This window comes from Cavia porcellus, unplaced genomic scaffold (genome assembly GCF_034190915.1).
Source record: "Cavia porcellus strain 051 isolate PalLab524CR breed Dunkin Hartley unplaced genomic scaffold, mCavPor4.1 scaffold_1, whole genome shotgun sequence".
Taxonomy (NCBI): Eukaryota; Metazoa; Chordata; class Mammalia; order Rodentia; family Caviidae; genus Cavia; species Cavia porcellus.
In genome coordinates this window covers 235,774,486-235,787,918 of record NW_026947484.1, presented here as the reverse complement: position 1 = coordinate 235,787,918, position 13,433 = coordinate 235,774,486, and positions in this window count along the sequence as shown.

Here is a 13,433-nt window from a genome sequence, read left to right as displayed (position 1 = left end):
TGGAGGCGCCGCGCCGGAAGTGACGTAAGAGAAACCGGAAGGAGCCCAGGAGGGGCTCGGTGATGGGCCCAGAGTCCGTGAGGCCCGGATGAGGTCTGCCTGGGCGCTTCACCCTCCCGGGCGCGTCTGAGCAGGCCTCTGCGGCTGGGCTTCTGCTACTGCAGCGCTGCGGCTCCCGGCTGCAAAACCTAATCAGCAGCCACCAGTGTAAACACGGCTCTACCTGTGGAAGCTTTGTTCCTGGGCTCGTTTCTCTTTCCCTGGAAGGGGCCAGGACCAGAACAGCTCAGGCCAGTTAGTTCAGCAGGCACTTCTGGGGGGTCCCAGGAGCAGAGCCAGGACCCTCACCTGGGGCTATGACAGCAGCTATCCTGACCTGTCCGCTTCTCACCATCGAGCACCGATGCAGTCAGAACCCACTCCAAGCCAGGCTCCATGGCAAGCGCCAGTGATCCCAGCACTCAGGAGGCTGACACAGGAGGATCGCCATGAATTCGAGGCCAGCCTGGGCTGCACCGTGAGATCCTGTCTCAAAAAAAAACAAAAATACTCCTAGCAAAAGGCAATGTCTCTGATGACCAACAGAGGGCTGTGGGACCTTGTACCCCTGCCCCTGCAGAAGCTGCTTCCACATGAAGTAGAATCTTGGCACATCCTGTCTCTTGCTAGTCTCCACCTCTAACCTCCTCAGGGTTTCCATTCAAGATTAACCTCATCAGAGATTTCCCTGACCTCTACGCAAGCTAACACGCCAGCCCCCCGCGCCTTCCCCTCTTCCTAGCACTCACTGCTACTCTAACCTTACGCTGATTTGTTTTTGTCTGCTCCCCTCACCGTCACCAAGCTGTGTTTCACACCAGCAGGGCCCGTATGGGACCCGAGTTTGGGCCCTTTGCGGACAGAAAGGCATGAATCCTCCCCAAGCCCCACTGCAGGGAATAAAAACTGGGTTCCTAAATGAAGCTTTTGATCTTTTCCAGGGTTGTGGTTAGGATCTGGAATATCCTTAGGCTCGTATGTTGGCAGCTTGGTCCCCATGCAGTCATGTCCTTGGAGAGGGCTTTGGGAGGTGGCTCCTTCCTCCTCAGTGGACCAACCCATTGGCGGATTCATAACCTGAAGGCCTTGCCGGAGCTGATGAGACAGGAGGCAAGACCCAGTTGGAGGTAGTGAGGTCCTGGGGACACGAGCTTGTAGACTATGTCTTGTCCTTGGCCCCTTCCTCTCTGTCTCTCTGTCTCTGTCTCTCTCGCTCTCCTTTTTGACTGTCATAAGGTGAGCAGCTCCATACACTGCACCCTTCCCATGCTGCTCTGCCTCACCACAGGTCCAGAAATGATGGCCCAGAAGACCATTCAGTAATCTTCTGAAACCATGGGACAAGAAAACTTTTCCTCCTCTAAGGTTTCTTTCTCAGGTATTTTGTCACAGTGGTGGAAAGCTGTCTAGACTCAGGACTGAGCTGTCCCTTGTGTACCTGGAGGTCAATGAGCCAGGACAGGTCTCTGCGAGGGCAGGAAGCTGTCCTGTCACTGTGAGTCACAGAGAGCCGTGGGAAGGCTCAGTCTTTGAGAACAGTGGGAGAGAGGTTGTGTTCTTCACAGCAGAGCCAGAAGAGATGTTCCAACCCCTGTTCTGGGATCCCACACTTGAAGGAGAGAGAAACGAGATTGATTCTTGTCATCATGAAAGTCCCAAGCTAGGTGGTTCCCTGGCCTCCAAAGGAACCTTTGCTTTGCTCAGAGGCCCCATTAGAGCTTGATTAGAGGCTGGCTCAAGCCCGGCAGAGGACAGCTCTGCCCTCTGGTGGCAGGTCTGAGAAGTGCCAGCACAGGAGTGCTTAGAGAAAACAGGAAAAGGTTTTTAATTCTACCTAACTCCCTTATAGACATCTTGGACAACATAACATAATGAAATAAAAAATAGCCCCATCCCCTTAATAATCCAGATGTAACTGGGCCTTGTGGCGCATCTCACTACTTGGGTGGCTGAGGCAAGAGGATCCTAACTTCAAACCTGGCATCTTAGTGACTCAGCAAAATCCTGTCTCGAAATATAAATAAAAGAATTTAAAAACGAGCTGGCATGGTGGAGCATGCCTTTAATCCTAGCACTCGGGAGGCTGAGGCAGGAGGATTGCCATGATTTCAAGGTCAGCCTGGACTACACAGAGTTCAAGGGCGGTCTGAACTACATTTGGAGACCCTATCTTAAAAAAAAAAAGATTGGGGAGTTAGCTCATTATGAAAGCACTGGGTTCAATCCCCAGTACTGCAAATAGCAACACTAATAATGAATTATTGCTGTTCCCAGCATCATCACTATCACCCTGATGCAAGGGAAGCTTCCGGGCTGTTTTCTGCCCAGTTCCTTAGCTCTGTGAAGTGTCTGCAGAGCTCCTGCGGCCTCCCAGGCACCAGTAGGAACAGAACAAAAATCGCAGTTTCTGCAGCTCACCTCTCACTGTGCTCATTCACTATTCTTGTGCCCACATCTTCATACTGCAGCCTCTGTCACTGGAAAAACTCTTACGATAGCCCGCAGCCCCCTGAGCGAACGCACCTCCCCGGCCCAGCTTCCAGGATGCTCTGGAAGTCACAGAGCCAAACCTGGAATTCACTCAGCGGCTGCACCCTGCCGGGTGTCAGAGTTGGGGCTGGGGAAAGAGCAGCAAAAGCTCAGGCAGAGCCCTGTGTTCTTCCACGACACTGTGGGGTGGAGGTGACACAGTCACAGAAATATTCCCATCCCAGGTCTGGGCATCAAGGCGTCAAAAGGAGCCCCAACTTTACCTAAGTGTCCGCGTCCCTGATGAAGTCTGCATGAGCTAAGAAGCAGAGGGTGACATTGGGAGAGGCGGTCAGACAGCCAGGCGGGGACACCTGGGGCCCAGATGGCTGAGGAGGAGCAGCAGCGGGCAGGAGGAGCCAGCCTGGGTGTGGCGGGCTGCGGCCTGAAGGCAGATGCCGTGGACCCTGCGCCTTAAGCATGAATAGACTTTTTAGAAAGGTTTCTGGGTAACAAACATCACCAGTCAGAAGACCCTGGAAGAAAAGAGTCCAGTCAGATACACAAAACAAAAAGCAACTGTGGAGACATTCACTTATCATGAAATATATAACGCCTCTCCAAAGACAAGGACAGAAAAAAAGGCTTGAATAATGGAAAGATCCTCGGACAAAAGATAGTGTTGTGGAAATGCTGGTTTCCTGGTCTGCATACACATAGGTATGTATCAGAGGGTCCTTCCTTCTCCCTGATTGCACACCTGATGGTGGGACTAAAGGGTCTGAAATTACCTATCTTGTTCCATGTACCAACCCCACGAGACTGATACAGGAAGACTAAAGTTCAGCTGGAAACTTTGTAAGTGAAAATAACCTTTTAGGGATCTAAGAGAACCTTACCCAGGAATAAACATATAAAGCTAGCAAATAAAGCAACCTGGCATATATTCAAGATCACAATTGTGATCCACAGAACACAATCACTAGACCAGAAGTAGATGGAATACATGTGAAAACTCAGAATATGAAAAAAGTGGCACTAATTCCATGGAGGAAATGGATGTGGTTAATTATTTTGGGAAACGGCACCCGCTTAGAAAACAATTAAATGTAGTATTTTCTTCTTCGCATCGAAATAGATTGCAGTTAGGTCAAGAATGTTAACGTAGGGGCTGGGGATTTAGCTCAGCAGCATAAGCGCCTGCCTTGAAAGCAGGCAGTCGTGAGTTCGATCCTTGGTACCGATAAAATAGAAAAAGCCCAAAAAAAAAAAAAAAAAAAAAAAAAAGAATGTTAACGTAAAAATTGGAACCATAAAACATGTGCAAAAAAAGTGTGGTTCAAAACATGGACAGCCAGAATGAGTAGACACTTCTCAAAAGAACCAATCACCAGTAAATACGTGAAGAAATCTTCAACATCACTGGCCTTTAGAGAAATGCAGTTGAAAACTACACCCAGAAACTGTCTTTCCCCAGAAAGAATGGCTGTCATCAAAGACTCTACAGACATGCTGCCAAGATATGGGGAAACTCTATATATTGTTGGTGGGGATGTAAACATTGCTCAAAAAGCTAAGAGAAATTTCATTTGACCCAGCCATCCCCCTCCTAGGTATCTTCCCAACAGTTAAAATCAGCTTATTACAGGAAAGGTGCACAGCCCCTGTTTATAGCAGCACAATTTATAATAGATGGACCTTGGAAACAGTGTATACGTCCATCAACAGGTGAACAGACAAGGAACTGTGGTATTTATACACCACAGCTGCCAAAAAGAAAGATAAACTTGAAGTACGTAGATAAATAGATACAACTTGAGAACAAAACGTTAAGTGACATTCAAGATTATATATCATCTGGTCTTTTTATATTAGAATGTATACATGCAAATAAAGAGCAATAGACAATAAACAGGCTGTAGGGAGAAGTTCAGATAATTCCCCAAATTATCTGTTCTGTTTTTTTGGTAGAGGGGATTGAACTCATGACCTCACGCTATCCAGGCAGGTGCTTGTGCTGCTGAGCTAAATCTCTGGCCCAAATTACCATTCTGTTGTTTCAAAAATTTTTAACAATGTGTTAACATGTTTCATTGAGCAAGTTTCTCTTAGTTCATTGAAAAGAAAGTTTTGTGCTATTACCTGTTTGCTTCTTCTTTGTAAGAGAGTATCTTTTTTTGTCTAGTCTTGAACTCTGAGTAAGTACCTTGAGGATAACAATAACAGTGAATTAGCTACAGCTATTTTTGTTATTTTGTCATGAAAATTTGTTGTACCTTTTCATGAAATAGAAAAAGTAGATAAATTGGAAAAAATGTTTGCAACAATATGAGAAACAATGTGCCAATTTTCTTAATTACAAAGGATAACTGCAAATCAATCAACCACCTACAAAGAACCACGTAGAAAAAAAAAGACTTGTACCAGACACACAGAAAAAAAGAGACTCATATGGGAACAGACATGGAAATGAGGTCCCACTGCTCCGTGGACGTGTCATATGATTGACAAAGATACGGGAAGGTGTTGGTAACAGGGGAGGAAAAGCATCTAATGCTTTGTGGAAATGGAAATCTGGAAAGCCATTAGAAGACGTAAGTTGGCTAAAGCAATCAACATTTCATTGCACGTGCCAGTTAGGCTCAGTGTCTCTGCAGCATGATTCATAAGAGCAAAATCCGGGAATTTAGTGTGGTAATCGGTGGGGATGGTGTTCGCCAGTGTGCACATGCAGGTGAAAAATGCAAGGTGTAGCAGGTTGGCTTGTTCCTGCGGAGGGTGCACACATGTACTCGCACTCACACAGAGCAGCATGGGTGCAGAAGAAACAGGCTCGCTTGGGGCAGGAGGCTTGCAGCCAGGAACAAGGAAAGGAGTCAGTCTTCAGTGGCCCCTCACTCTCCACTGCTTGAGTTTTTCCTGTGATAGTAGCTGGCTTTCTGTTTATTTATTTAGAGACAGGGTCTCGCTTTGTAGCCCAGGCTGGCCTTGCACTCATAGCAATCCTCCTGACTCAGCCTCCCGTGTGCTGGGATGACAGGCATGCACCACCATGCCCTACTCCGACCTTTTATAATAGAACACGCTGCTGCTGCTGCTGCTGCTGCTGCTGCTGCTGCTGCTGCTGCTTCTGCTGCTGGTGGTGGTCTTTTGAGGTCACTCAGGCTGTGGTGGCACAGAGAGGCCTTAGGGGACATAGTGGAGACACTTGTGGCCATCCAGGTATGACTGGGGTTGGGGCAGCACTTGCTGAGAAGAAAGGCATGAGATTCCCTTGAAGGCCAAAACTGACAGGAAGAATGGCCACATTTTGTTGTCCCGAAGCCACTGTTAATGGTTGACTTCTATGATGTATGTCATGCATGTTCGGGGCAGGGGTTTGGGAAGCTGCCTGGGTCGTGGGGTGCTATATTCACTGTGGACGAGTCTGTGGGGTGCACAGTTGGATGTACTGTTAGGAAGCGAGGCCTGAGCCCCAAAACCTGAGGCCAAGGATGCCATGGAGTATTCAGGACCAGGAAGCTGCCCATGGAGTGGGACTGAGGGTCCAGCAGGGGTGGGGAAGAGATCTCTAGCTTGTGGAATGTTCTGGATTGTTCCAGGCCTAAGAGTCCTCTCAACCTTGCAGCCCCCCCCACCGTGTCCCAGCGTGGTCCCTCTACAGCTGCTGCTTGGTGTAGTCGCGTGGTCACATCCACCTGTGAGCCACCTTCTCCCCCAGACTCTGAGTTCCCAGGAAAGGCTGCAGCCTTCGTCTCTCACCCTGCGTGCCTGATGTGCGGGTCATAAAAAGTGTATGTTCAACCGTGGAGACCACGGCTATCAACAGTCAACAGTCATCAAGCTGTGAAACTCCCCCAAAGTGGCCGAGAGGAAGTGTGGGGTGCAGCGTGGTGTCTGCTGCACACGGGGCGTCAGATTTAGCAACTAAAAATACAGGATGATTCCGGCCTTCTGGGAGGCTGAGTCAGGAGCACTACGAGTTCCAGCTCCACCTGGGGATTTAACAAGAACTTGCCTCAAAATTCAAGAATTTTTTAAAAACCTGGAGAGATAGCTCAGTGCAAAGGTCCTAGGTACAATCCCAAAGCAAAAACAAACAAAGAGGGGCTGGGGATTTAGCTCAGTGGCATAAGCGCCTGCCTTGCAAGCAGGCAGTCGTGAGTTCGATCCCTGGTACCGGTAAAAAAGGAAAAAAGACAAAAAAAAAAAAAAAAAAAAAAAAAAGAATGAAATAGAAAGAATAAATTTAAAATAAATGAAAAGTAATAAACTGACTCCTGCCACAGCACGCACCTGGTAGCCCCCACCCCACCCCTTGCCTGGCTGTGCCCCTCGGGAGCTGCATCACCAGAGGCAAGTCAGGCCTGTCACCTAGGACCTCCTGGCTGGGAGAAGACGGGCCACAGACACAGGGCCATCGTGTATGCTGGCAGGGTCCCAGCAGCCTCCTGCAGCCCCGGCTTCCCCCCACTGAACCGTGTCCACAGGATGCCCCAGTCACACACCAGGCCTGGGGAGGGGACATCATGCCGTGACGGCTCCTCCAGCTGCATCTGGCTGTGCTCACCTGCCACTCAAGTCCCCAAGTGATGCTGAGTAGGTGGAAATGGGGGAGGGAGGCTTCTTGATTTTTCCCCACAAATCTAAATGCTAAAAGCCACTGGCACGTTTGCTCCCTCGGGCACAAGCCAGTGTGGCCTTAGAAGAGGTGGTAGGAAAGGGCTGCGGGGTACAGGAAGACAGAAAGGTCCGGACGGTTGCCAGGACCCCGCTCCCTGGGACGTGACCCTAGTGACATAGTTCAAATTAGCAGGGCCTTACCGGCAGAAGCAAGAGACTGAAAACAACTTCGGCGAGAAGACTGACCAAGGAAACTCCTGTGCACCCCAGGACGAGTGTCGGGCAGCCACTGAGTGCCTGCACCGAGGCTGGGACCGGACCATCACCATGGAAACTTCAAGGAAAGGCTGCCCCATGCCGCGGTGCATGCTGAGATCACGGCCTCCAGAGCCACCCTGTCCTCTCCCCGAAACTTCTCCTCAGGGCCCTGCAGGTTTATATGCAGTCAGGATGAATAACTCGGGGCTGAGTGGATACTGCAGCGGAAGAGCACTTGCCTGCATGTGTAAGGCCTGAAGCCACACACACACACATATGCACACACACGCACAACTAGAAAAATCTGACCTCTACCGTGTCCTCAGTGGTGACATATTACAGTCAGGACACACATGTGTGTGATTCCATACCATTTTTATCACACGGGCTTTGGGTGTGTGTGTGGTGGTGTTAGGGGTCACACCCAGGGCCTTGTGCCACTGAGCTACATCGTGAACCCAGAATTCGTTTTTAAAGAACACACGTGCATAAATGGAAACAGGACAGGATGTGGGATTTGAAAGGTTTTTTGGACATGTTTCTCTCTAATGCTGCTGTATGATCAATTAAAAGAAGAAAAAAGGTCCAGCCACAAATGGGGACGGGGGGCGCCCTGGCTCACCATGGCAGAGGCTGAGCTGCCAGGCCTGACCGGGCTGTGCAGCGTCAGGGAACTCAGGGTGCCTTTCGCCAGTCAAGTGGGGATCACTTTCTACATGTTCCCTAACAGGGAGGGCGCCCCCCCCCAAATCCATTTTATTTCAAGGACAGAAAGAAAAAAGAAGACAAAACGAACAACAACAACAACAACAAAATTTCAAAACACGTCACTCAGGAGGCAGTGATGACATACACTGTGCACTGTCACCCCCAAATCTTTCACCCAGAGCACAAGGCATCTGCAATCCACTGTTCGAACAATCCCAGCACAAATCTTTCTCTATTTTTTATATACATATGTATATTTACATACATATATACATATATTTTTTCTTTCAGCTTCTCACACTAATGAAACAATACGATGTTTACAGATGTGTCTGATTTATTTCACTAATGAGTATGTTCTCAAGCTGCATCCATTTACCTATAAAAATCTCCAGTTTGTTCTTCTTTTTGGTTGAGTAGTACTCCACTGTATAAAAGACCACATCTTTTTTATCCATTCCTCAGTCAATGGCCATTTAGGTTGTTTCCAAGATCTGGCTATTACAAACTGTGAAGGGGAATAGCTGGGTTGAATGGGACTCTATTCCTACTTTCTGAGGAATAGCCACACTGATTTCCACAGTGGCTGCACCAGTGTGCATTCCCAACAACAGTGGAGAAGGGCTCCTTTTCCCCCACAGCCCCTCCAGCATTTGTTATTGATTTATTTCTTGATAGTAGCCGTTCTTTCTGGGGCAAGGTGGAATCTCAGTGTTGTTCTAATTTGCATCTCTCGAATGGCCAGTGAGGCTGAACATTTCTTCACATATTCATTTGCTGTTTGTATTTCTTCATCTGAGAAGTGTGTGTTCATTTCAGATGCCCATTTTTGGGTTGGGTCTTTAAATCTGGGAGGACTAATTTTTTTTTTTTAGTTCTTTCTGTGTTCTCCATAGTAGTGCTTTGTCTGAGGAACAGCTGGCTCACTCTGTCTTGCTGTCTGAAAACTTTTCAGTAAGGTGAGATCCCAGTTGTTCAGTCTTTGTGACAGTTTCTGTGCAATCGGGATTTTGTGCATAAAGTCGTTGCCTACACCACTGTCTTGAAGAGCTTTACCTACTCTCTCTTCCAGCAGATTGAATGTTTCGGTCGTAATATTAAGACCTTGGATCCACCCTGGTTTTAGCTGAGTACATGGAGAAAGACGTGAGGTCATTTTTGCCTAATCAGACAAGTCATTTGGACAGCACGCAGGCCTCCCAGGTCCCTGCAGCCTCCACCACTTCCCACCGTCACGGCCGGCAGGGGGCGGAAGGGACCGGGGTCCGCAGGCAGCGAGAAGCCGGACTGCAGACCTGGGCTGTTCACCCCCAGCAGGGGGGGGGGGTGTAGAGAAGGAGCCAATGCAGCAGGGTCCTCTGGGACGACAAGGTCAGGGGCAGGAGGTCGCCCCACGCCCCCCCCCCTTCTTCAGAGCGGTGGGGGGCTGCTCGTGGCAAAGGACGTCAGCCCCCAAGTTGTGTCCACGTCACCAGGCGCGTCTCCAGGGGTGTTCCAACTAGGACGCCTGCTGTTTCCAGCCAATTTCTAAGCAGGCTCTTCCGGGGCGCCCCGAGGCCCCGCCCCTTGCAGCACCCCAGCGGGCACCCCCGGCCTTCGCGGTGCGGGACGGCGCCGGGCCTGGCCAGCAGGGGGCGCTGCGGGCGGCGCTCAGGGGCCGCGGGGGTCCGGGAGGCGCCCCGTCCTCCAAGTCCCCCTCGACGTGAGAGGCTTGGGTGGCCTCTCTGCACACCGGCAGGCACACGGCAGGCCCGCCAAGGCAGGCAGGACTCCCCAAAGCACCTTCCCAGGCAGGGCCCGTCCACCCTCTGTGCCCCCTGCCCCGCAGGGGTGACCTCTGGGTGACCGCCGGAAAGCAGGGAGCCCCGAGAAAAGAGGGAAGAGCTGGGCCTGGGCTACAGCACCTGCGCTGCTGGTAGCAGCTGGATCAGGCTAACACCACAGGCCAGTAAGGGCACATGCCTGTCATCTGAGCACTCTGGGAAGCTGAGACAGGAGGATCTCCAGAATCACAGTGTTGAGCCCAGCCTGGGAAATTTAGTAACTTAGCGAGATCCCCGGCTCAAAATGAAAAACAAGAAAAGGGCTGGGGATGTAGCTGTGTGCAAAAGCTCCGCACTCAGTGCCTCTGACTGCAAGCCTCTCATCTTTTTTTTTTTTTTTTAAACCTGGGATCAACCTCATGACCTTGCGCTTGCCAGGAAGGTGCTTACACCGCTGAGCTAAATCCCCGCCTTTCGTCTATTAAGTACTTCTATAATTGTATTGAACGTCTAATTTACAGATCTAAATTCTCTCGACAACCTGGGGAAAAGGTTGTTGATTGCTCCCATTTCAGATGGCAAAACTGAGTCTTGGAAAAGGTCGACTCTCACACAGCTAGTGAAGAGCTGGGATCCGACCTCGGTCTCTTCTTCCTCCTTGGCTTTTCAGGGCACAGGGGCCTTAATGGAGACCCCATCCCGTTCCAGGGCGGAGTCCCCAGGCCTCTGCGGCCCTGCGCCCTCTGGCAGAGGAGGACCTCAAGGGCAGCAGGCTCCTGCCTGGCTGCGTTGCCCTCCGTGCCAGCCCTGCCCCGCTCGTCTGCGCTCCACCTGGCACACCCGGAGGCCTGTGTGGCTCCCGCGCCCTCTGACCCCCAGTGACACTCGCGGCGTCTGTGCTGAAAGGGCCGAGCTCCAGGCGCGGTCCCGGACGCCATCGCTGGGAGGACAGCGCATGCGCAGGGCTGCCGGCGTGGGGTGGGGGTGGGGGTGGGGGTGGAGTGGGGAGTGGAGGGGTGGGGGGCGCAGCGGCTCAGGCTGGAGTCTCTCTGGCCCCCAAGACGCCGCCCAGCCGAGCAGAGTGTACCCAGTACCCACCGAGCTCTGCAGCCTTTCTCCTACATTGGGGAATTTGTTTTTGTTGTTAGTTATTGAGATGAGGTCTTGATCTGCAGTTCAGGCTGGCCTGGAACTTCCTTCTGTAGCCCAGGCTGGATTTGAACTCACAGCAATCCTCCTGCCTCAGCCTCCTGAGAGCTGGGATGATAGTCGAGCGCCACTATGCCTGGCCTATAGCAATTTCGTTTCTTACAAAACTACATGGTGATTAGTGAAGAAACTTGCTAGAACTACATGGTGATTAGTGAAGAAACTTGCTAGAATGTTGGCGTCAGCAGTGTTGATAATGGCTCCCTCCCAGGAAAAGACAAGAAAATATAAATATCCAAAACCAGAAGATGGGTTGAATAAACTTACTGTAATATGAATACAGGGTGGAGTAGTATGCAGCCATTAAAAATTACTTTTAGCTGGGCATAGTGGTGCACGCCTGCAATTCCAGCACTCTACAAAGATGAGGCAAGAGAATCCCAAATTCAGCCCTGCCCAGCCTGGTCAACTTGGCAACTTAGTGAGACCCCGATTTTTATTTTATTTTGGCACCAGAGATTGAACTCACGACTTTGCACTTACCAAGTAAGTGCTTGAGCCTCTGAGCTAAATCCCCAGCCCCTGATTTTTAATTTTTAAAAATTCTTGGTATTTATTTTTGAGACAGTGTGTTACTCTGTAGTTTAGGCTGGCCTTGAACTTACTATGTAGCCTCCTGAGTACCAGAATTACAGGCATACATCACGACAGCCTGCTAATCCTGTTTTGCTTTGTGTGTGTGTGTGTGTGTGTGTGTGTGTGTGTGTGTGTGTGTGTGTGTTTTGGTACCAGGGATAGAACTCGCAAGCACGCTCACTTGCAATGCAGGAGCTTATGCTGCTAAGCTAAATCCCCGGCTAATCCTGCCTTAAAATAAAAAATAAAAAGATCTGGTTCAGTTGAGCACAAGCACTAGCCTGGCAAGCAAAAGGTCATGAGTTCAATCCCTGGTACCCAAAAAAGTACAGACCTGGTTCAGTGCAAAGGCAAGAGGTTCAGTTCCCAGTATTGCAAAAATAAACACTTTTCCCTGGATGACCTAAAAATCTTCTGGGGAAAAAAAAGATGTGAAAAGGGGCTGGGGATTTAGCTCAGTGGCCTAAGTGCCTGCCTTGCAAGCAGGCAGTCGTGAGTTCGATCCCCGGTACTGATAAAAAGGGGAAAGACAAAAAAAAAGATGTAGTCAAAGAGGATTTGGTAATGGAGTAAGTGCTCACAATAAAATATTCACAGAAAATATCTAAACATTACTGATCATTATTGCAAAACAAAACGTTAATGAACAATACAATTTTACTTTTTAATTTTTCTTGGGGAATTAAGCTCAAAGCCTCATGCAGGCCAGGAATATAGCTCAGTGGCACAGCATCTGCCTCCTGGCAAGCTCGAGGTCCCGAGTTCGATTACTGGTACAAAAAAAAATCCTCATGCACATTACACAAGGATTTTCCCACTGAGCCACATCCCAACCTAACAGGACTTTAAATTAGTAAAGTTGTATATGCATTTAATGTGAAAGAAAAAATTGAGGAATCTCAACAGTAGTTAACTTTGGGAGGTGGTTTTTTTTTTGTGTACGTGTGTGTATTGTAACAATTGGTGTAATTATTGAGCCCAGGGATAGGAGACCAGTCTGAGCAACACAGTAAGATCCCATCTGTTAAAAGAAGTTACTGGGGATGGAACCCAAGGCTTGCACTAAGCTCTGTACTCCAGCCTTTTCGAGTCAGGGTCTCACTAGGTCCCTCTAGCTGGGCTTGAACCTGTGATTCTCCTGCCTCAGCCTCCCAGACTATAGAGAACTTTTCCCCATGCTTATCACAGTCCAGGAAGTTTGATATTTGTAATCCCAAGAAGTTACTGGAATTCTGGTGAGTAAATTCCAATCTACCACTTCCAGAGCGCCCCAAAGTGAGAAGACAGACCCTGAGACACATACACGGTGTGGGGAGCCGGGGGTCCTCAGTCCAGCCAAGGTGGTGTTCACCGGGACGAAGGCCAGGACCCCGGCCCAACCCGGGTTTTATTAATTCTCCATGAGGGAGTGGCTCAGGGATGAGTGAGTGGTGGGAAACAGGTGACTGCGGTGACCACCAGGAGCTGGCCCGGGGAGGAGGTCTGAGGTCACCTCTGCGATAAGCAGAGGGCAAGAAATGCAGGGAGAGCAGCCTGCATGACACTGAGGCAGCGTCTATTATTTTAGGATCAGTGCTTCAGCCCCGATGTCCAGTCCTTTTTGCCCTGGAGGTCACAGCCTCCCTCTCGAGGCTCGGTCCCAGCTGACAGCATGGAGAGCAGATTTCCATCCCACCCGCTCAACCACGCATTTGGGGGTCCCTGGGCGGGGTAACACTGACCTGTCTGTCGCTTTGCTTCAGAGATGACACATGAGCTCCTCAGCCAGCCGGTGTACATGGCTTAGAG